Source organism: Saccopteryx bilineata, chromosome 2 (assembly GCF_036850765.1).
Source record: "Saccopteryx bilineata isolate mSacBil1 chromosome 2, mSacBil1_pri_phased_curated, whole genome shotgun sequence".
Classification (NCBI taxonomy): domain Eukaryota; kingdom Metazoa; phylum Chordata; class Mammalia; order Chiroptera; family Emballonuridae; genus Saccopteryx; species Saccopteryx bilineata.
In genome coordinates this window covers 89,576,409-89,597,472 of record NC_089491.1, presented here as the reverse complement: position 1 = coordinate 89,597,472, position 21,064 = coordinate 89,576,409, and the positions used below count along the sequence as shown (strand labels likewise).

The window sequence follows — 21,064 nt, the reverse complement described above, 5'->3', positions numbered from 1 at the left end:
GCTTTCCTACTCTGATTAAGACACACAACCAGCAGCATCCACCTCACTAGCAGTTTGTTAGAAATGCAGCATCTCTCCAGACCTCCTGAATCAGAATTTGCATTTTATCAAGATCCCAGGATCCAAATTTTGTCACGTGATAAAAACTCCTTCTGTGTTGGTAGGGGAGGGGCACTGTTACAGATGTGTGTCCCTGAACAGTGCACAGGGAGGGCCAGCTCTTGATCACTGGGTGTTGGGATGATTTAGCAATAAATAGTTCCTTTTCTAATTGCTTGCCAGTGTGGCTGCCAAGTGACTTAAATATATGATCACAGTCACTTTTCTCTACAACCCACAAGAAAGGAATACCTACCACCATATTGCACATTAGAAAATGACCAAGGCCATGCAGCAAGTAACAGCTAGCAGAATGTACAGCCAGTACTGCTCGGTTCCAAACCCTCGCTCTTTTCCTTGCAGAACTCACAGATTCCCGGCACTGGGACGCGTCTCTGCAAGCTTACTTTACACTTAGTGCCCTTTGTCAGTTTCGTGTTAGAAATTTAGTACACTAAACCCAAACAGTCTAACCCTGGTGTTAATTTTCTTCTCCAGATACAATTAAAAATTGTTGGCATAATGCCCTGCCTAGCAGCTTCCAGTTCCAAATGCAGTTTTGGGCAGTGGTTGGATCCCCTTGCTGGATTTATTAGATGAATTACTTTTCTGGAAACCTTCAGGTATCTCCACCTTGGGGATCATTTGGGCAGCATTTGGCTGACAGCCTACCTGTCAGATACCTGGGCCTTTAGAGACTATTTCTTTGCTATGGGACATATTTGACTCACAGAATGCTTATTGAATTAATTTTGAAACGTTTATTTTTTTTACTCATGGGATCTATTTTTCTTGTCAAGTGTTTTCAATTTAGTTTTTTTTTCTGTTCAATTAAAGAGAAAGGGTGACATTTATGACTGTTGTAACAAGTGTGAACATTATGAGAGTAGGAAGGAAAAGTTCATGTCTCCCCTAGTTGTCCTCCCCATTCCCTTCCTCCCACTTCCTTCGCAAGCTGGCTTCTTTTGTTCCTCGCCTCTCCCCTTCCATGTGCAAACACACGCAGAGAGATATGTGCATAGACAGGGTTTTCAGTTGTACAAAAAATACTCTGCAATTCGCTTTTACCATGTCAATGGACATCCCTCCCTCTACTCTCAATTCTCATTTGCAAAATTCTTTTTCTTCACTACGAATGCGTTCAGTTTGAGTGGGGGGTAAAGAGAAAACTGCTTCTAATTTAAGCATCTCAGCATGGAGTTTTAGGAGATAAACCTACAAGGGTGGTGATGCCAAATAAGAGGTGCTTGTAAAATATGAATATGCCTGTGTTGATCCTATAAGAATTCTCTTTCGAGTCTACAACATAGAAAAGGAATGGTTGATTCTGATATGTCTTTACCTCCACTCTCCAAAGCTGATTGATAGTGACTATTTTTGGAATGAAAATAAACCTTATTTTGGCAAAATAATTGAAGGGCCTAAAATGTGCAAAACTATGCCGTGCTTATTTCTCTGTGCCTGTCACTGTGCTGTCCTATGTCACTTCAAAGCCCCTCCCCCATCATTTGAAAGTGAAACATTCTCTTCCTTAATAACCAGCATGAATACACTTCTGCTTTCTCTTTTTCTAACCTTCCGGGTTTATGTGGAATTGGTGCCAAATTCCCCAGCATAAGGTTATTTGTTTTATGTCCTGACATCAGTGACAGCCTCAAATGAACAGTTGTGAATAATATATCCCATCTGAGCTGTGGTTGTGCAGTGAATAGAGCGTGGACCTGGAAAGCTGAGGTCGTAGGCTCGAAACCCTGGACTTACCCAGTCAAGGCACATACGACAAGCAACTACTACAAGTTGATGCTTCGCGTTCCTCCTCAAACTTCTCTCTCTGTCTCTCTCTCTCTCTCTCTCTCTCTTTCTCTCTCTTAAAAAAAAATTTAAAAAATAATGTATCTTGTTCTTTTAGTTACGGACTGCATAGTAATGTTGTCCATACTACACACTTCTCTTATTCTAGTGATGAAATAATGTACATAAAAGAGGATTTTGAACCTGACCAGTGGTGTTGCAGTGGATAGAGAGTCAACCTGGGATATTGAGGACCCAGGTTTGAAACTGTAAGGTTGCTGGCTTTAGCATGGGCTCATGGGCTTCAGTGTGGGCTTATTGACACGATCCTATGGTCGCTGGCGTGAGCCCAAGGTTGCTGGCTTGAGCAAGGGGTAACTGGCTCAAGACAGAGCTCTTCTCCCCCAAAGGCACATGTGAAAGCAATCAATGAACAACTAAGGTGCCACAACTATGAGTTGATGCTTCTCATTTCTCTTCCTTCCTGTCGTTATCTTGCTAAAAAAAAAAAAAAGGTGGGGGGATTTTGAATGTGTAAGAATTAGGCACATTTGTTACAATTATTAGCACTAGTAGTATCATCTCCCTCTACATCTGGAATACTTTATTTTCTAAATTAAGAAAGGTGGCTACCTGATATGTTCTTCTGGGCTTTGACAAATAACCTTTTGTTCAGGTTGTTGTCATTGTTGCTATAATCCACCTACTCCTTCACGTCTCTGTGCTTCCACCTGGCATCTCCTCGAGCTCCCAGTGTGCCCACAGCAACTGATGGAGTTTAATGAAAATGACTCTAGTTCATTGGCAATAAAGGCATGGAGGTCCACTGGAAAGAACACTGGCAAGAGGGTAGAGAAGAAGCCTGGTTGGGTGGTTCTTGGAGACATATCCTTGTTGGCCTCAGGGCAAGTCAGGTAACCTCTGCAGACCTCCTCCCCTCTCCCCCCTGCCCCAGACACAGAAGTGTCCCCAGCAGATCAAGTGCTTGCACACTGCCCACTTTCACAAGCACCGTTTCTTTTGCCCCAGATGCTGTTTCTTGTCTGCCACCAAACAAACTTGTACTCATCTTAAATGACCAAGTTCAAATCTCATATCCTGTGGGAAACATTTCTTGAGTCCCTCTTTTAAATACTGTTACTTGCTTCTTTCTTTTTAAGCAAACTCATAATTCTGCAAACACTCAAGATAATATTTTTCATGTGTGTGTATGTGTGTGTGTGTCTAAACCTCACTCACTAATCCATGAGCACCTTTGGGGCAGGAACCGTGTCATCTTTATCTCCCCAGGGCCTAGAACTTCCCCTGATGCAAAGTAGGTCTTCCATATATGTTTGCTCACTGAAAGCATGGGCCTCAGGTTCCAAAAACAAATTAGATTTTTTTTTTAATCTGGTGTGAAGTTCCCTTTCTGGGGCCTATTTCCCAGCCAGGGAAACATGTGCTTTTATTGGCATCTCTGACCCCTATCCTTCAATCCTCCCCCTCCCCCCATCACTCCACCTTCCCACCCACAGTTTATATTCATCTCTTGCTCAGGGAAACCCGGGCCTGACCTCTCATTTAAACCACACTCTGCACCAGTAAGATAGTTGTTCTCCCTTCCCATGGCGAGAGAAATGAGCTTAGTGTTTTTGGAAAATGTCAAGGCAAGAGTGGCTTAAGTTCAAGAGGAGAGAGTGAAACCGCACCACACTTGTTTTTTTACTTAAATTCCTAGTACTGCTTTGAAGAGTGAGTGCCCAGGATTACCAGCTGCTGGGTATAAGTCCAAGGTCCAACAGAAGCCTCTGCAGAGGCACCTGCTGCATTCGGAGCTGCCTGAGAGTGAGGGAACCCCCCCACACACAAAATGCTCCTGTTGGCTGTCTGTGCATATAGCTGAGGAAGCTTAAATGACAAAGGAAGAAAGCTGCAAGTGAGAGAAGAGGATGGGCCAGGAGAAGTAAAAGAGAACACTGTTGACAAAAGGCAAAGGGATATGTGAGTATAAAACAGCAGAGAGAAGCTGAAAAACAAGCTCAGAATGGCTGGCTAGAACATCAGGTGGCAACATCCAATTTTCCAAAATTGAGGGCAGGAACCATAACTATCTAGAATCCCCACCTTACACTGTCGTATGGAAGATGATGTCTCACCTTTTTAGTCTGTGCCAGTCTTTTAGTGAGTTACCAGTCCTTCCAGAAGAACTAGGAATGATTGTGAGCCCCTGCCATGGGATGGTTATAACCCTATCCCAGTTCTTCTCTTTCTCCAGGCTGAGACTGTCAAGGTAAGTGGGCAGAGGCAGCCTTGAAATGTACATGATGTAAGTCAGTCTCATTCCTCCCTGTGATGGCCACGGTGCGTGGTAGTCTACAGGGAATGCAGAGGAGTCTCCGGTGTGATTAAGTTAGTGCTACTCATTGGGTTTATCGTGAACCCCCTACAGGTGTGACGCCAATCTTGAAACTCTGTGTAAAAAACTGTGTTTGCAGTTCACCATGATATCTGCTGGGCGCAATGCTGACTGAGTTAGGTGGTTTGGTAAAAGTTCTGAATCACCCACTCTTGCTGCCATTCCAACAGCTGCTGCACTGGAATTGCTAGCTGCAGGAAGCCTTGTGCTTATTCTTTCCGATGCTCTCCCTCCTCTGCCTCCCACGACTACAACGTAATAGGAAACCTGTTGGTAAGGAAGCGTGAGAAAATTGTTTGCAGACTTCCAGCCCCAGGGCAGTACAGAGCAGAGTCTTGGAGGGCAGGTATGAGGCTGGGACCAGCAGGTACTTTGTGGATAAATATGGCATACTTCTTAAGACCTGTAAATAAGGATCTGAAAGAGCTAGAGCGATGATGCGGGCGAGACCTAGAAAATGCAAATGTCTGCAGTGTTGAAAGGGGTCACTGAAGCACTCAGTAGGCCCAGCGTGGGCTTTCTCACTCGCCAGTCTTGTTGCATTGGAGACTTCTCCCACTCTGACAAGCTATCTTAGATCCCAGTGGTCTCTGTGCACAGGTGTCTTCCTCAAATGCATTCCTGGGCCACTGTCTGTCTATACTAGCCCTTGCCCTTTTGTCCTCTCTTGTAGCTCTGCTCATTCTATTCTTAGCACAGTGCACAATTCATTACTGTATAGCCTGTGTGTGTGTGTGTGTGTGTGTGTGTGTAATGGCTTCTCCCCCACCACACTCTAAGCTCCATTAACATAAAAATGACATCTGTTTTGTTCACCCACAGCAAAGGCAGCCTGACATAGCAGGTGCTCAAGAAATATTGATTGGACATATTAAATAAAGGTTTGACCCTTTTATTGTCAAGAGGCTTAAATATCAGCTCAGCTAGCTAGTGTGTTCTTATATAGCTACCAGTAGCCAATAGTCATGAGAGATCTATAGAAGTATTTGCTATGACTCTTATTGTTATTAATATTTTATCAATATGTGGACTGGCATAATGACACATCCGCTGAAACTGTCCACCTGGCAATAGATAGTACTGGTCTAAATCTTGAATGGTTGGTCTGTATAAACACAGTGGCAAGGCCAATTTTCCAGGGTGGTTCACTGCTGCCCGTGGAGCCTTTATAGTGGGCCTTTTATGAAGATGGGTTAGTGTGACTCCAGAGTTGAAGCTAACAGCAAATATTTTTCAAATTCTTTATGCTTTGTATTTAAAGTAGAAACAAGCTCAAAATAATGAACTTACTCTTCTCTCCGCTAACTGCTTCCCACCCACAAGCTCTGCTCAGTGAGAAATGTGCACTTCCTATGGTTTCCTGCTCCACCCGAAGTTTTGTTTTGTTTCATTTTGTTTTTAATATTGGTTCATTGTAACTGGAGGTACAGATATACCTTCTCAGCTCCACCTGGGAAGCAGCAACCTGCTGTGACAACCCTGGGAGCCCTGGTTGGATCAAAAAGTCTTCTGTGCAGCACTTGACTAACCCTCCCCACCGCCATCTCTCCTAATGAACGAGAGTCTCTGAGCGGAGCCCTTATGAAGGACCCTGACCACTTCTCTTTTGTAGCCCGGCTAACAATCGTGACAGGTTGCATATTCTTAGAAGAGCATACATTATGAAACGCAGGTTAACATTCTCACTTTGGGGCATCTGTGCCCCTCAAAGACTTAGATAAAACTTGGTCTGAACTCCAGTTCCTGGCACTGTGAGTTCAACATGGCCCCTCACCCCTAGTCAGACCCCCATTTTGCTCTCTGTCTCGCTCACCCCTGCCCTGGCTCCCCTTTGGCTCTTTGTCCCCTCGCCCTTTGGCTTTTCCATCCCTTCTCCTGAATTGTGCAGTCTAGTCTCCTCTCTTCCACTCAGGATCTCATCTAGACTCCAAGCCTCAACCTGCTTCCATCTCAACAGTAAATTCAGAGGAAGTCAGCATTTTCCTGGGTCTCTGTTTTCATTAATGATTTCATGAGAGTCAGGGAGGAGAGGAGGGACCACCTCCACTGTGACCAACCCTCTGCTGTGTCCCCCTGTGTCTCTTTGGGTCTGCCAGTTCTCCCTGGCCCTCCGGCTGCACACGGAACGTGGTCTTTATGACTTTTTCAGGCCCTCGGTCCTCTTCTGCCCACACACATACCAAACATGCCAGTGTGCACCCACACCCCATCTTAGCTCTAAGTTTTTTGCTGCAAGAAATGAAAAGTACTTTTATAATTTGGCTTTTGAAGTTGACTATAAGTAACTCATTCAGTTTTGGTTGGCTCTGATTTCTCACGAGTTTTACAGTTGCATGTTCTTAAAAACTGAGAAAATAGGCCCTGGCCGGTTGGCTCAGTGGTAGATCATCGGCCTGGCGTGCAGGAGTCCTGGGTTCGATCCCCGGCCAGGGCACACAGGAGAAGCACCCATCTGCTTCTCCACCCCTCCCCCTCTCTTTCCTCTCTGTCTCTCTCTTCCCCTCCTGCAGCCAAGGCTCCATTGGAGCAAAGTTGGCCCGGGCGCTGAGGATGGCTCCTTGGCCTCTGCCTCAGGTGCTAGAATGGCTCTGGTTGCGACAGAGCGATGACCTAGATGGGCAGAGCATCGCCCCCTGGTGGGCGTGCCGGGTGGATCCCGGTCAGGCGCATGCGGGAGTCTGTCTGACTGCCTCCCCGTTTCCAACTTCAGAAAAATACAAAAAAAAAAAAAAAAACTGAGAAAATATAACCTACCAATTTTTTTCATATAAAATAAAATATCTTTGCATATTATATTTAACAATTACAGAAGTAAACATCATGCATTTGTAGACATTTACTTCAACAGTTGTTATTTTTTAGGTTTTTATCTTTGTTTTCTGTTTCTCTTTTTTTTTATTGATTTTAGAGAGAGGAAGAGAGAGAGAGAGAAGAAGAAAGACAAAGAATCTTCAGTTTGTTGTTTCACTTATTTATGCTTTCATTGATTGAATCTCATATGTGCCCTGACGAAGGATTGAACACAACTTTGGTGTATCGGGATGACACTAGCCAACTGAGCTACCCAGCCAGTGTGACAATAATCTCTACTAAGCCTTCAAATATTTGGGTACACCCATGAAGAGATTAGACCATAGGCACTGTAGCTATGCTACAGTGAATGAGACAGCTTCAACAGGAGGTCGATCCATCTAGGAAAGAGTTTGTTCTCCCCAAGGCTGCATTTCTTGCCAGGAGCAGGACCCATTCAGGCAACCCATTGACCCCTTGTGCCTACTGGAATTATGATAAACACAATTTCCTTTGTCTCATTACACATATTTTTGCAGAGCCCAGATAAGCTTAAATATTGCCATCTGGTGCATTATTCATACAGGGATTTCACCAGGAACCTTAAGCAACCTTTAGAAAACACTTCACTGGGGAGTGGGTTTTGTTTCAAGTGCAGAGGGGTTCACGAGGACATCCTGGCAGAGGCATGAGCCTGGCAAAGGTGTCTCCTGCACCCTGGCAGGACTGGGCTGAGCCGGGTCTGGAAGACCCTGGAAGCTGCACTGAAAATGTGGGACATTACCTCACGGGCTGTGGGGAAGAACTGAATCCCAGGATTGATTCAAATAACAGACTCAGATGAACAGAAGGTGAACATAATTGATTCTTTTTTCATCTCCTCCTTTCTATCCTTTTAGGCAATTTGAACATCACTATTTTATTAACAGCTAGATAAACCCCAGTGTCCAGTAAGCCCCGGAGGAGCCTTGGTGCACGCAGAACTGATGGAACAAACATCCGGACATTATTTGGAGTTCCGACTGACCACTGGTGCTCCATGTACTTTTCTGTCTGGATTATTCAGTGTTTTTCCCATCCTTTAATGTTAGACCTCTTCAGCCAAATGATAAGGTTGAACAGAGTGGAAATTATAGGGTGTGGATCTCAGTGGTGTTTTAGTATAAGCCATCGCTTCCATCCCTGTTGCAAAGGTTTGCAAGGGTTATCCGTTTGTCTTTCATTTTCTGTTTTTGTTTTTTTGCATTTTATTTACCATGCTCTTTGCATATTTGTTTTAGCTGTTCCCCTCCTATTTATGGGATTGATAGCATTTTCTTTTCCATTTTTTCTTTTTTTAGTGTTCATTCTTTAAAAGAGTGGTAGCCTATGTTTAAAAATCAGGTTCCCACCAAACACTGAGTTTCCGTCTCCGTTGACCTACCTGACACTGGGTTTGTATTCCAAACGGCAGCAGCAGTATGTGAGAGCTACTTTCTTCAGACAGATACGCTCAAGAGCTTTGCCCACATTCCACTATATGCTCTTGTCTCCCTGACCCGAGGACACATCAGTGCACATTCATTTGAACTGTTGTTTCCTGGACCTGCTCTTTACTCTCTGTGACTTGGCCTGCCCAGCAGGCATTTGAGTCTGTTGCCATCTTTTAGCTGGAACATTTGGCAAATCTACATGTTATCATTACTGATGTATTTTAATTTATGTCTGCCATTGTGCTTTCTATTTGTCCCACGGTTTTTCTGTTTCTTCTCTCCTTTCTTGTTTTCTCTTAAATTGATTGATTTTCTGTCTCCCTCCCCTTTTTCTTGTGTATCACTCCAAAACTTACACCATCTGTTTTTATTCTTTAGTGGTTAACCTAGTAATTACAGTATGTATTATTAACTTGCTCAATTCTACGGTGATCAATAGCTTTACCTCCCTCTGAACAACACCCTTCCCACTTGTGTTCCTCCAATCCCTATGTTAGTCTTTTGTATGCTTTAATACTATGTATATGCATTTTTTCTTTTAAAATCCCACAAGGCATTGTTCCTTTTACTTTTTTATAGCATCAATGCTTGTATTAATTTACCACTTTCTGTCCTCTTACTCCTTACTTATATGTCAGAATTTTATGTCTGCTTATAGTCTTCCTTCTTATATCTCCTCCTATATGTCTTACATCTGTGATCGATTTCCTTCTGCTGGAACCACATTGTTTAGTATTTCCTTCAGTGTGGATCTGTTGCCGGCAAGTTCTTTCTGGGTTTTTGTTTGCATGTGTCTCATAAAAATGTCCTGGGCCCTGGCTGGTTGGCTCAGCAGTAGAACATCAGCCTGGCATCTGGAAGTCCTAGATTTGATTTCTAGCCAGGGCACACAGGAGAAGCGCTCATCTTTTCTTCACCTTCCCCCTCTCCTTTCTATCTCTCTCTTCTCCTCCCGCAGTCAAGGCTCCATTGAGGCAAAGTTAGCCAGGGCTCTGAGGATGGCTCCATGGCCTCTGCCTCAGGTGCTGAATGGTTCCAGTTGCAAAGGAGCAATGCCCCCAGATGTGCAGAGCATCGCCCCCTAGTGGGTTTGTTGGGTGGGTCCCGGTCATGTGCATGCGGGAGTCTGTCTCTGCCTCTCCGCTTCTCACTTCAGAAAAATACACACACAAAAAAAATATCCTGTTTTCCCTTCCCACTTCTACTACTACTTTGGAAATTATACATTCCATCACTTCCTTATTTTCCCTAACATACAATCTGCATGCTTAGCTTTACATTTAAAAAAAAAATTAAAATTGCTTTTTTCCTACCAAGTAACACATGGCCTTGAGAATATTTTAATGTAACTGCCCTTAATGTATAATTACTATGTAATATTTTATCTCCAGGTTGTTTATAATTCCTCCCCCCATTAATCTGAAATATTTTTAAACAGTGGGTGTGTTTATAAATTGACTACCATACGTATTATCTTCTTTGCTCATCATTGTTTATTTTACTTTTTCTTTATTTAGTTTACTTCAAATGAAATGTTAGTGTGAATTGGATATTGCCTTTTTTTGTATGAATATGTCTTTATTTCACATTTATTTTTGAGTAGTAATTTAGTTAAGTATAGAATAATAGTTTCATAGTTATTTTCTTTTACCACTTTGAATATGTTATTCCATTATCTTCTAGGTCAGGCATGGCCAACAGTTTTTGCCCCGAGCCAGATTAGAAAGAAAAGTTTTTTTTTCACGGGCCAGATGAAATATTAAAATTAAAAAATGTTAAATACCAAAACGATTCATTTAAGTAAACAAAATTTTATTATGTAATTTGTTTATGAATAAATGTAAGTAATTTAGTACAACAAATTAAGAAAAAAACTAATGTGATGTGTTGAGGCCCTTTACATCGCCTATTATTTTTTTAATATCTGGATCTATACTTGTAGTAGCTATTCTTAACACAGCCTCCAAATGTAAATCATTCAATCTTGATCTTGTTGTACTTATATTTAGATTCATTAGAGAAAGAGTTTGTTCACAAATATAAATTGAGCTGAAGATTACTAAATATTCCTTGGCAAGTTTTTTTAAATTTCCATAATTTCCATTATTCAATTGCTTATAAAAATTGCACAGACGAGTAAAAAGGTTGTAAATCTTTACAATGGAATTTTTTTAAAAAATAAAAAAGTATCGCGAGCCCTGGCCGGTTGGCTCAGCGGTAGAGCGTCGGCCTGGCGTGCGGGGGACCCGGGTTCGATTCCCGGCCAGGGCACATAGGAGAAGCGCCCATTTGCTTCTCCACCCCCACCCCCTCCTTCCTCTCTGTCTCTCTCTTCCCCTCCCACAGCCAAGGCTCCATTGGAGCAAAGATGGCCCGGGCGCTGGGGATGGCTCCTTGGCCTCTGCCCCAGGCGCTAGAGTGGCTCTGGTCGCGGCAGAGCGATGCCCCGGAGGGGCAGAGCATCGCCCCCTGGTGGGCAGAGCCTCGCCCCTGGTGGGCATGCCGGGTGGATCCCAGTCGGGCGCATGCGGGAGTCTGTCTGACTGTCTCTCCCCATTTCCAGCTTCAGAAAAATACAAAAAAAAAAAAAAAAAGTATCACGAATCCATTCGACCAGTTATTGGAAGTTAACCCTAGATTAGTCACACGTGGAATTCTTTTCCGCTATCACTATCTTCTTAAATATCTCAATTTCCAATAATCAAAGATGCTTCCGCTTCTGAGCAGCTGAGATTTTAACTTTCATTATTGTACAGTGGTTAGATATCATAGTTTATGTATAACAATTTAAAAGTACCACTTATTTTTTTCCACAGTGCATCGTGCGGAGAATTTTAAAAATTTAATCGCGGGCTGCATAAACTCATTATGCAGGCGGGATCCAGCCCACGGGCCGTATGTTGGCCATGCCTGTTCTAGGGTCTGTGTTACTGATGGAAAGTCTGCTGCTAATCTGATTACCACTATTAAGTTGGTGCCCTTTTTCTCTCTGGTTCTTCCATGAGTTTCTCTTTGGTTCTTCAATTTATTCCAGTGAGTCCAGGTATGTGTGTTGCTTGTGTACGTGCATGCACATATGTGTGTCTTTGTGTTTCTTTCTTTTCTTTTTTAGCAAAAGACAGAGAGAGAGAGAGAGAGAGAGAGAGAGACTGACAGACAGGAAGGGAGAAAGATGAGAAGCATCAATTCTTTGTTGTGGCATCCTAGTTGTTCATTGACCTTGGGCTTTAAGCCAGCAACCTTTGAGGTCAAGCCAGTGACCATGGGTCATGTCTATGATCTCCCACTCAAGCTGGTGAGTCCATGTTCAAGCAGATGCCCCTGCATTCAACCCAGCAACCTTCGGGTTTCCAACCTCAGTCCTCAGCATCCCAGGTCAATGCTCTATCCACTGTGCTTCTACTGGTCAGGCTCAAAATCCTCTTTTATGTACATTATTTTATCACAAGAATAAGATAAGTCTATAGTACAGGCAATGTTAGTATGCAGTCTGTAACTAAAAAGAACCTAGTCAGGCTTTTTTGTTTTTTTCTTGTTTTTCTTTTGAATCCTGCTTAGGGCTTGTGATATTTCAAATGCAGAAAACAAAGTATTACTTTAATTCTGCCATTATCATTTCAGTATTGCTTCTTTCATAATCTTCTGCTCGTTTCTCCTGGAACTTCAATCAAATATACATTTTTTTTCAATTTTATTTTATTTTTTCAGAGACAGAGAGAGAGTCAGAGAGAGGGATAGATAGGGACAGACAGACAGGAATGGAGAGAGATGAGAAGCATCAATCATTAGTTTTTCCTTGAGACACCTTAATTGTTCATTGATTGCTTTCTCATATGTGCCTTTGACCATGGGGCTACAACACCAAGTAATCGCTTACTTGAGCCAGCAACCTTGGGTCCAGGCTGGTGAGCTTTGCTCAAACCAGATGAGCCCATGCTCAAGCTGGCGACCTCAGGGTCCCGAACCTGGGTCCTCCACATCCCAGTCCGATGCTCTATCCACTGCGCCACCGCCTGGTCAGGCTCAAATATACATTTTTTAAAAAAAATCTATTCTCTATTTCTTATAACCTCTCACATTTTCGATCTCTTGTTTTCTCTTTCTGCTACACTATGAGTAATTTCTCCAGACCCATTTTTCATGATCCTAATTCTCTTTTTAGCTGTATCTAATATGTAACTTAACATTGTATTTTTAATTTTTAGTATTTTATTTACTTTTTAAAATCTGACCTTTCTTTTTGTATAGAAATCAACTATTTCATTTTTAAAATACTTTTAAACATAATTATTTTTTAGATTCATCAGATGAGTTTACTAACTTTAGTTTTTGGTATGTTAATTCTGTGTTGTATATATGACTTCTCCCTCTGATTGGTTGGTTCTTTGTCTGGTTTGTTCAACAGGATTTATTTATTCTGAGGGGTTCTTTGAGTCCTGAGTTATAAAAATATTTTTAAAGAGCAATTTGAGTTTTCTTCTACAGAGGTTACTGTGGTCCTAAAAACCTGTTTATAGTGACTTATCAGCTCAGGATTCTTGCATAATTTAAACAATGTAAATTTGGGCAGCATACTTGTGCAAGGCACGGGTTTGGTGTTTTATTTTCTTCACCCTGGGATTGGGGCAGACTACAGACCTACTTGCCTCTTCCCAGAGCTACTAGGGAACAGTGATAGTTTTCTAATCCCATTTTCATGTAGAAGGAGGTTTTCAAGAACTCTAACTGTATGAAATTATGTCAGTTCCATTCTCCTACCTTGCATGGACTGAGAGCCACATCACCTTATCCTACCTGGTCATTAGAACTCCAGACCTATGCCCTGGGGTAGCTGTGTCCAGATTCAACCCCCCAGCTCATGCCTACTTCTCTCATGGTTTGGCTTTGGCCTTGGGTTCTCTATTCATTTCTGGCCTATATTTTTTCAAAAGTTGTATTTCATCGATGTTTGAAGTACCTTCTCAAGACGGTCATACTAAGTTATATCATATCTTTTTGGATCTGAAGGAGGATCTGGGTGAATTTATTTTTTTATGTTTATTTTATAGATATTAGAGAGAGAGAGAGAAAAGAACATAGATCTATCTGTTCCTGTATGTGCCCTGTCTGAGGATTGAACCAGCAACTAAGTGCTTCAGAATGATGCTCTAACCAACCAAGCTATATGGCCAGGGCTAAAATTATGGGGGGTTTTGTTTGTTTGTTTTACTAAATTAACTTATTCACAGATTGTTGGGTACCTGCACATAACTAGGTTTGTTACTGGTGATGGAGTTTAACAATAAAGAAAACAATTATTTTTTTATCTCTGTATAGTTTATCTTCTCAAGGGGAAGACAAGACAAATATAAAATAAAAATACACAGTAAAATTAGATGGAGCTATGAAGAACATTAAAGCAGGACTATTAGCAGGGACTGGGTTAGGTGGGATGTGCTTTGTTTAAAATGGCAAAAGAAGCTTTTCAGTGGAGGTGACCAGAGGCTTACATGACGTGGTAAAGAGTCAATATCTGGGGTATCAGTCTGGGTCCTCCAAGAAGCAGACACCAAGACCAGATTAGCAATGCAAGAGAAATATTAAGGCAACCCCTATAAGCAAGACCAGTGTTCAGTATAAAACAAAGATGTGGGTCCCTTTGTTCAAAAATGACATTTCAAGATGGTACATACAGCAGAGTTCCACCAAGTGTAGGACCCTTTTAAGTGCTGTGCTGTGACTGCCAGGGAAATGGGGAGGGAGCTGGTGGGGACCTAGGAAAATCATCAGATTGTAATGCAAATCTGACCTTATAGAAAGGGGATGTTTGGAGACAGATACGAATCTGGTGACAGCACCATTCTTGGGATGATGTGCCTGCAAGTCAAGGGACACTGAAGATTTCTAGCAAATCCCCAGAAGCAAAGAGAAAGGCATGAGACAGATCCTTCCCTAGAGCCTAAAAAAGAAGACACCTGCCCTACCAGCAACCTGATTTCAGACTTCTAACCTCCAAAACTGTGAGAAATTAAATTTCTGTTATTTAAGCCATACAGCTTGTGGTACTTTGTTATGGCAGCCTTAGCATACTAATAGATCCTTCAAAGGCCTGACCTGCGGTGGCACAGTGAGTAAAGCATTGACCTAGAACACTGAGGTCGCCGGTTCGAAACCCGGGGCTTGCCTGGTCAAGGCACATATGGGAGTTGATGCTTCCTGCTCCTACCCCCCTTTTCTCTTTCTGCCTCTCTCTCTCTCTCTCTCTCTCTCTCTCTCTCTCTCCTTCTCTCTCTGTCCCCTCTCACTAAAATGAATAAATAAAAAATCTAAAAACAAATAATTAAACAAATGACAGTGAACTTGGTGTGTTATGAAAACATCAATGAGGCCAGTGTAGCTCGATAAGCAAGAGGGAGAATTGTAAAGGAAGAGGTATCCAGAGGCCACATCTGTAAAACATGGCTTTGTGAATCAACAAAGCAACTTTGATTTTTATTCTGACTGTGAAAGAAAAACTTTACAGGGTTTAAGAGGGAACTGGCCTGATTTTGTTATATATTTTTAAGTAGCACTCTGGCTATTATCTGGAAGTAGACTGGAGAGAATTGGAAGCAGGACAACGAATCAGGTCTATTGCTGCTGCCCAAGAAAGACAGGATGGTGACTTGGACCATGTAGTAACTGCAGAGGTGGTGATAAGGGTGGGATACAGTAACAATTCAAAGGTAAACTGTATAGCCTGACCAGGCGGTGGTGCAGTGGATAGAGTGTCGACTGGGATGCAGAGGACCCAGGTTTGAGACCCCGAGGTCGCCAGCTTGAGCGCGGGCTCATCTGGTTTGAGCGAAGCTCACCAGCTTGGACCCAAGGTTGCTGGCTCGAGCAAGGGGTTATTCGGTCTGCTGTAGCCCCACAGTCAAGGCACATATGAGAAAGCAATCAATGAACAACTAAGGTATCACAACAAAAACTAATGATTGATGCTTCTCATCTCTCTCCATTCCTGTCTGTCTGTCCCTATCTACCCCTCTCTCTGATTCTCTGTCTCTCTCTCTCTAAAAGAAAGATAAACTGTATAATTTACTAATGGATTACATGAGCAATATGAGGGAAAGAGGAGACTCAGGAATCTCTCTTTCTCTTCCTCTCTATTTTGTTTTTTTTTTTTGTTTGTTTGCTTATTTGCCTATAGCAACTAGATAATTGCAGTTGTTATTTTCTGGGATGGAAACACTGGATAAGGGGCTTGTCTGGAGTTTAAAGGCACGAAAATCTAGATGTCTGATATATTTTAGAAGTCTCGCACTGTTTTGCAACTTTTTCATTTTCATGGACTTCTTTCTGTATCAGTACAGATACATCGACCTCACTGTGTTTTGATGGTCACCCAATATTTCTGGTGTGGAAGTGCTACTCTTGACTGAACTAGCTCCCTCTGAATGGACTTTTGAAATTTTCCCTTTCCTGAGTGTGATGATCAACAATGTTAAACCTGTGCAGGTGGCAGTGCAGTGGATAGAGTATCAGCTGGAATACTGAGGACCCAGGCCCAAAATTCCGAGGTTGCCATCTCTGAGTGCCAGCTCACCAGCTTGCGTGTAGGGTTGCTAGCTTGAGCGCAGGGTTATAGACATGACCTTATAGTTGGCTTGAGCCCAAGGTTGCTGGCTTGAAGCCGAAGGTCGCTGGCTTGAGCCCAAGGTTGCTGGCTTGAAGCCGAAGGTCGCTGGCTTGAGCCCAAGGTTGCTGGCTTGAGCCCAAGGTTGCTGGCTTGAGCAGGGGGTCACTTGCTCAGCTGGAGCCCCCCCCCCCCTCAAGGCACATATGAGAAAGTAATCAATGAACAACTAAGATGCCACAACTCTGAGTTGATGCTTTTCATCTCTCTCCCTCTACCTGTCTGTCTGTCCCTGTCTGTCTGTCTGTCTCTCTCTCTTTCTCTCTCTCACATACACACAAACAAAATAAATAAAACAAAAACCAAAAATGTTACTTAAAAGCTGTATTCTTTCTGTCTTGCTATATACAAAAGACCCCAAAACTTAGTGGCTTAAAAATAACAACATGTATTATCCGTTTGTCTGGGTCAGGTACCGGAGCACAGCCGAGCAGGGTTCTCCAGGGCAGGGTGCTCCACAAGGCTGTTACGAAGGGTAGGCTGGGGCTGCATCTTCTCAAAGATTCGCTGGGGAAAGATCTGAGCTTCTTAAGTTGTCGGCAGGACTCAGTTCCTAGTGTCCTGTTGGCCGGAAGGCTTTTCTTCCTCACTGGCTTTTGACAAAAAGCCACTGTCGGCTCTTTGCCATGTGGGTCTCTGTGTGGCAGACCTCACACATGGCAGCTGGCTGCATCAGAGTGAGCAAGCGGAGAGAGCAACAGAGTATGTGGTCAAGACAGAAGTCACAGTCTTTTGTAACCTAATCACTTTTGCAGTATTCTGTTCACTAGAAGTAAGTCACTCGGCCCAGCCCTCACTCAGGTGGAGAGGAGTATTAAATGGCCATAGATACCAGGAGGTAGAGATCACTGAGGGCCATCTTGGGAGTCAGTTGGATGCAACAGTCCACTTCCATTGTCCTTGGAAATGCTTTGCTTAAAGGTGGGTTTGCTAAGGGAAAAGGTATGCATATTTTTAAATTTCAACTGTAACACTAGAATTCTTTTTAAACGCTTCACTCCGAATTTCAAAGTTCATTTTGAAGGCAGTATTTGCTATACAGCCTGAGAGGAAGTGTTATAGACCCTGGAAGAGGCTTCCCTGGGCTTTGTCAGACACCTCTCCTTCCTTCCCACCTTCCTTTTCCTTGCCCCTCCAAGATTTCCCTGCACAGGAAATAGCTGTGCATCTCGTAGCAGAAACCATAGTAACGTTCTAACCAGCAGGCACATACCATCCCTAGCAACTAGTCTAGGGTATGCTGACCTGGGTTGTGCCATGAAAAATGTCTGTGCCTCCACTTGTTTGCTGGCTTAGGTGAGGTTTATTCAGCCAGCCTTTGTGAGAGGGATGAAAAGGTAACAGACAGTGGGGAGAGAGGTAGGCTGAGCTGATAAGGATGAGGGAAACTCCACTTGAATCATTCCTTCTAAGTCCTCCTTCCTTAGGAGTTTTTGGAGGGCCATGAGATAATGAGGTGTACATTTATTTCATCATTAGTCAGAAAGCACCTGTACTTAAAAAGTCCCTCTTATGTTTACTAGGCTATCGTTGTAGGAAATACAAATTATTATCAGAATGATTTTATCTCCTTCCCACACAATTTAAGGCAGCTTTATGAAATTAAATACTCCCTAAACCTAGACTATTATAAAAGTGAAACAGTTGGTGCTTCAAATGTCTCTGGTTGCTCTCAGGTGAGGTGGCCCAGGTGAAAGCACAGACTATCTGGGCAGCTTCCCAAGTGAAGACCAAGGTGCTTTCTTCCCCCTTACTCCTAGGAGCAGGGTGGGTGAAGCAAGGAGCTGGGGAGAGTGCGTGACCTCCGAGGACGTTGAGGAAGTGTCTTCATGGGGTCCATCATCAACTTTCCTTGTTTGTGGCTAGCCCCCTGGGTGGAGAAGGGAATGGAACTGCCCCCCACTCTGCCCCCACTTTCCACCTTCAGGTCCCCATCTTGTCCGCAGAAGCCACGAGGCCCGCCTTGCTTTGGATCCGTTTAGGGACCTAGCTCTCCAGGCAGCAGATTCATCTCTGTTTGTGATGCCAACTTGGAACGTTTCTCTTACTGGACGTCTGGAAGCGAAGGCCCTGCCTTCTTCCTGTCTGGGCCCTTCTGTGAGCCTGGTGCCACGGGCGCAACATGGAGCGACTCCGCGTCCCAGCACGACCCCGCGCTCCGCCTCTTTTCTCCCCCCTACGCCTGTGCAGGTTGTGCTCACAGTTCACAAGATCTCTGCTAGATGAGAAAAACGTGTACAATATTTGATTCAGGACAGCGAGGCCAGTCGTGTGGATTGCATTCCAGGCAGAAATGAAAATCCCGGTGCAGTGGCCTTTCAGAGCTGAAATAAATCAGGACTCTTTGGCTACACTGCTGTGGTCTGTCAGGTTCTGTCTTTTTCTAGAAGCCACGCTGGTTTATGGCAAATTAGGGGAGACCAAATGAGGACCAGCTCATTGTGCAATCAGTCTCAATTTCTTAAGTCTGGTAACAGCTATCATATGATTTGAAAATATAAATATTTTGAAATGCTGTACTTGATCAGTTATGTAAAGGTCTGCATTTGAGATGTGTTTAAAGGGGCTCAGATGGGTTTCCCCCCCATTTTTTTGACATAACAGTCTTACATAAGATGGGACTCTATATATTTCCATCTTTGACTATATTAAGCCTTTGAACATTTTTTTAATTGACTGCGGTTGATGGAAGAACTGTTTGTGGTTAAATGCTTATCAGTGTTTTTATAGATCCCTACACCTCCTTCTTCTAAAATGAGTTTGAGTCATCTGGCGCTTATATAAAATCAAACATCGTTTAAACGCAGGGAGCTGCTTGCCGTGTGTGTGTGTGTGTGTGTGTGTGTGTGTGTCTGTGTGTGTGTGTGTGTGTGTGTGTGTGTGTGTGTGTGAAAATGCAATGTAAAGAGCGAGAAGGAGAGAGCACACACCTGTTTTGGTCACCCGCCGGGTCTTGCTGTTTTCCTAGGATTGGTGTCTGCTTTTCTGTTTTTCCTGTCCTTTCTCAGAACAAATAGAGGAAATCTCTAATGGAGGCTTTCTCGACAAGGCTTATTGATGAATGTATAATCTTAAATGAAAAAGAAGGGAGTAGATGTGGCTTCCTGGACTCTGTGCTTGGACCAAAAATAAAGCGAGTCCTCACCGCAGGGGTTTGGCTCAGCCCGGTGCCGCGGAGGCGGTTGTTTGCCACGCTTTGCTGGAGCAAGATTCCCCAAGTCTTTGCAGGCTTTAAGAGCTTTTTATTTTCCCCTGTAGCCTCTATTGTTTTAAAGAAAAGTGGTGACACCCTCACTTGTCATTAAAGAATAATGTTAGAATAATAAATAAAACTACCCAAAGGAAATAAGAGGAAAAACAAAAACCACTCCCCGAAAGGAATGAAGAAATTGACACCCGTCATGCTCCGTGGGGTAACTGTTTCCATGCAAGTTGGTCTAGAAACTATGAGAAGACTTTCTCTTTGATTTTTTTTTTATTGTCTTCTATTTTTAACATTTTTGGCAAGTCTACACATGTGGTTGCATAAGAAAATAAGAATGAAGATATTTTGTATTAGAAACACACCCCTCAACTCAGGATGAGTTGATCTGGCACAGCCCTGTGAGAGCTCGAATTCCCGTCATAACATAATAGGTATAAATGTCCAGTCCGCACAGACTTTCTGGCCAGCTGCTCCGTGTGGTTCCTTGAGAAGCCTTCTAAGCCCGGCTTCCGTTTTTCTGGAGGGCTCCCCCGCCTCGTGGCTGGAGGGAGGTTGCAGCGCATTAGACCTGGTGAGGGAAAGCTCCTGCTGTTGCCGGTGCCCAGGGCGTGTCAAGGTAGGTCAGCCTCTTCAATCTGTTACAGAGTGCCTATGGTGCACCAAACCCACTGCTGAGCTCTTTTCACCTACTGTCTTTTATTAATTAATTTATATTCCAATTACAGTTAACATACAATAGTAGAGTAGTTTCAGGTGTATAACATAGTGATTAGATATTTAATACCTTATAGTTATTACAATATTATTACAATAGTTATTACAATATTATTGATCATAATTCCTGTGCCATACTTACTTTACATTCCTGTGACTGTTTTCATAACTGTCATTTTGTACTTTCTTAACATCTTTCAACCTTTTTCACCCATTTCCCAAACTCTCCTCCCATCTAGCAACCATCAGTTTGTTCTCTGTATCAGTTTGTTTCCGTTTAGTCTGTTTGTTTGCCTATTGTCTTATTTCATCCTTACCACAATCCTGTGAGGCATAACTTACTAAGAGTGTCTTTATAAGGGAGAGAAAGTAGAAAGCCTATTGTGTCCGCTGCCTGGGTGGGGGAACAGACACATAAATGAGTAAGTTCATGAAAGCATTACGTGAATGATCCGAATTAAAAGCTAATACTTATTGCAAACTTATCTTGTGCCTGGTGCTGTGTCAAATGCTATATTTGGATAATGTCATTTAATTCTCACAACAACTCTTCAAGATAGCTAATTTTTATCATCACTATTTTATAAAAGAGGAAATTGAAGTTTAATGGTTACATAATAGGCTCAAGAGACTGCAGCCCTGAAAGTGATAGACCCTAGAGTCAAATCCAGGCAGCCTGATCTCAGCCACACTTAAGCACCCCTCTGAACAATACAGGGGCCAAGAGACAGGGTAGGCAGCAGGTGGTGGATGGACCAGTCTCTCCGTCCATAGAGCAGCCAGTGGACCAGGGAGGGAAGCACTATTCTCCATTCTCCAGTGCGATTCAGGTTTGTCTTCCTCTTTTCTAAGGACTTTTCTGTCATTCTTGCTGCTGGAAATTCGGCTTTGCTGAGGACCACATTTCTTTCTGTCATTCTCCTTAGTAAATGACTGTT

General features: G+C 43.0%; 1 protein-coding gene across 5 annotated transcripts in view; it reads left to right on the top strand.

Annotated features, from left to right (window-relative positions):
• The window catches only part of MOB3B (MOB kinase activator 3B), a 218,006-nt gene that overhangs the window by 49,336 nt on the left and 147,606 nt on the right, over positions 1–21,064 (top strand). Inside the window, exon 1 of one of the 5 annotated variants that reach the window (XM_066257371.1) lies at positions 3,726–3,873. The exons of 3 other annotated variants lie outside the window; for them this stretch is intronic. The gene's annotated coding sequence lies outside the window, so the exon portion shown is untranslated. Of the gene's footprint in view, positions 1–3,725; positions 3,874–20,899; positions 20,957–21,064 lie in introns of those variants that run through there. One more of the 5 variants, XM_066257373.1, reaches the window with a different exon arrangement.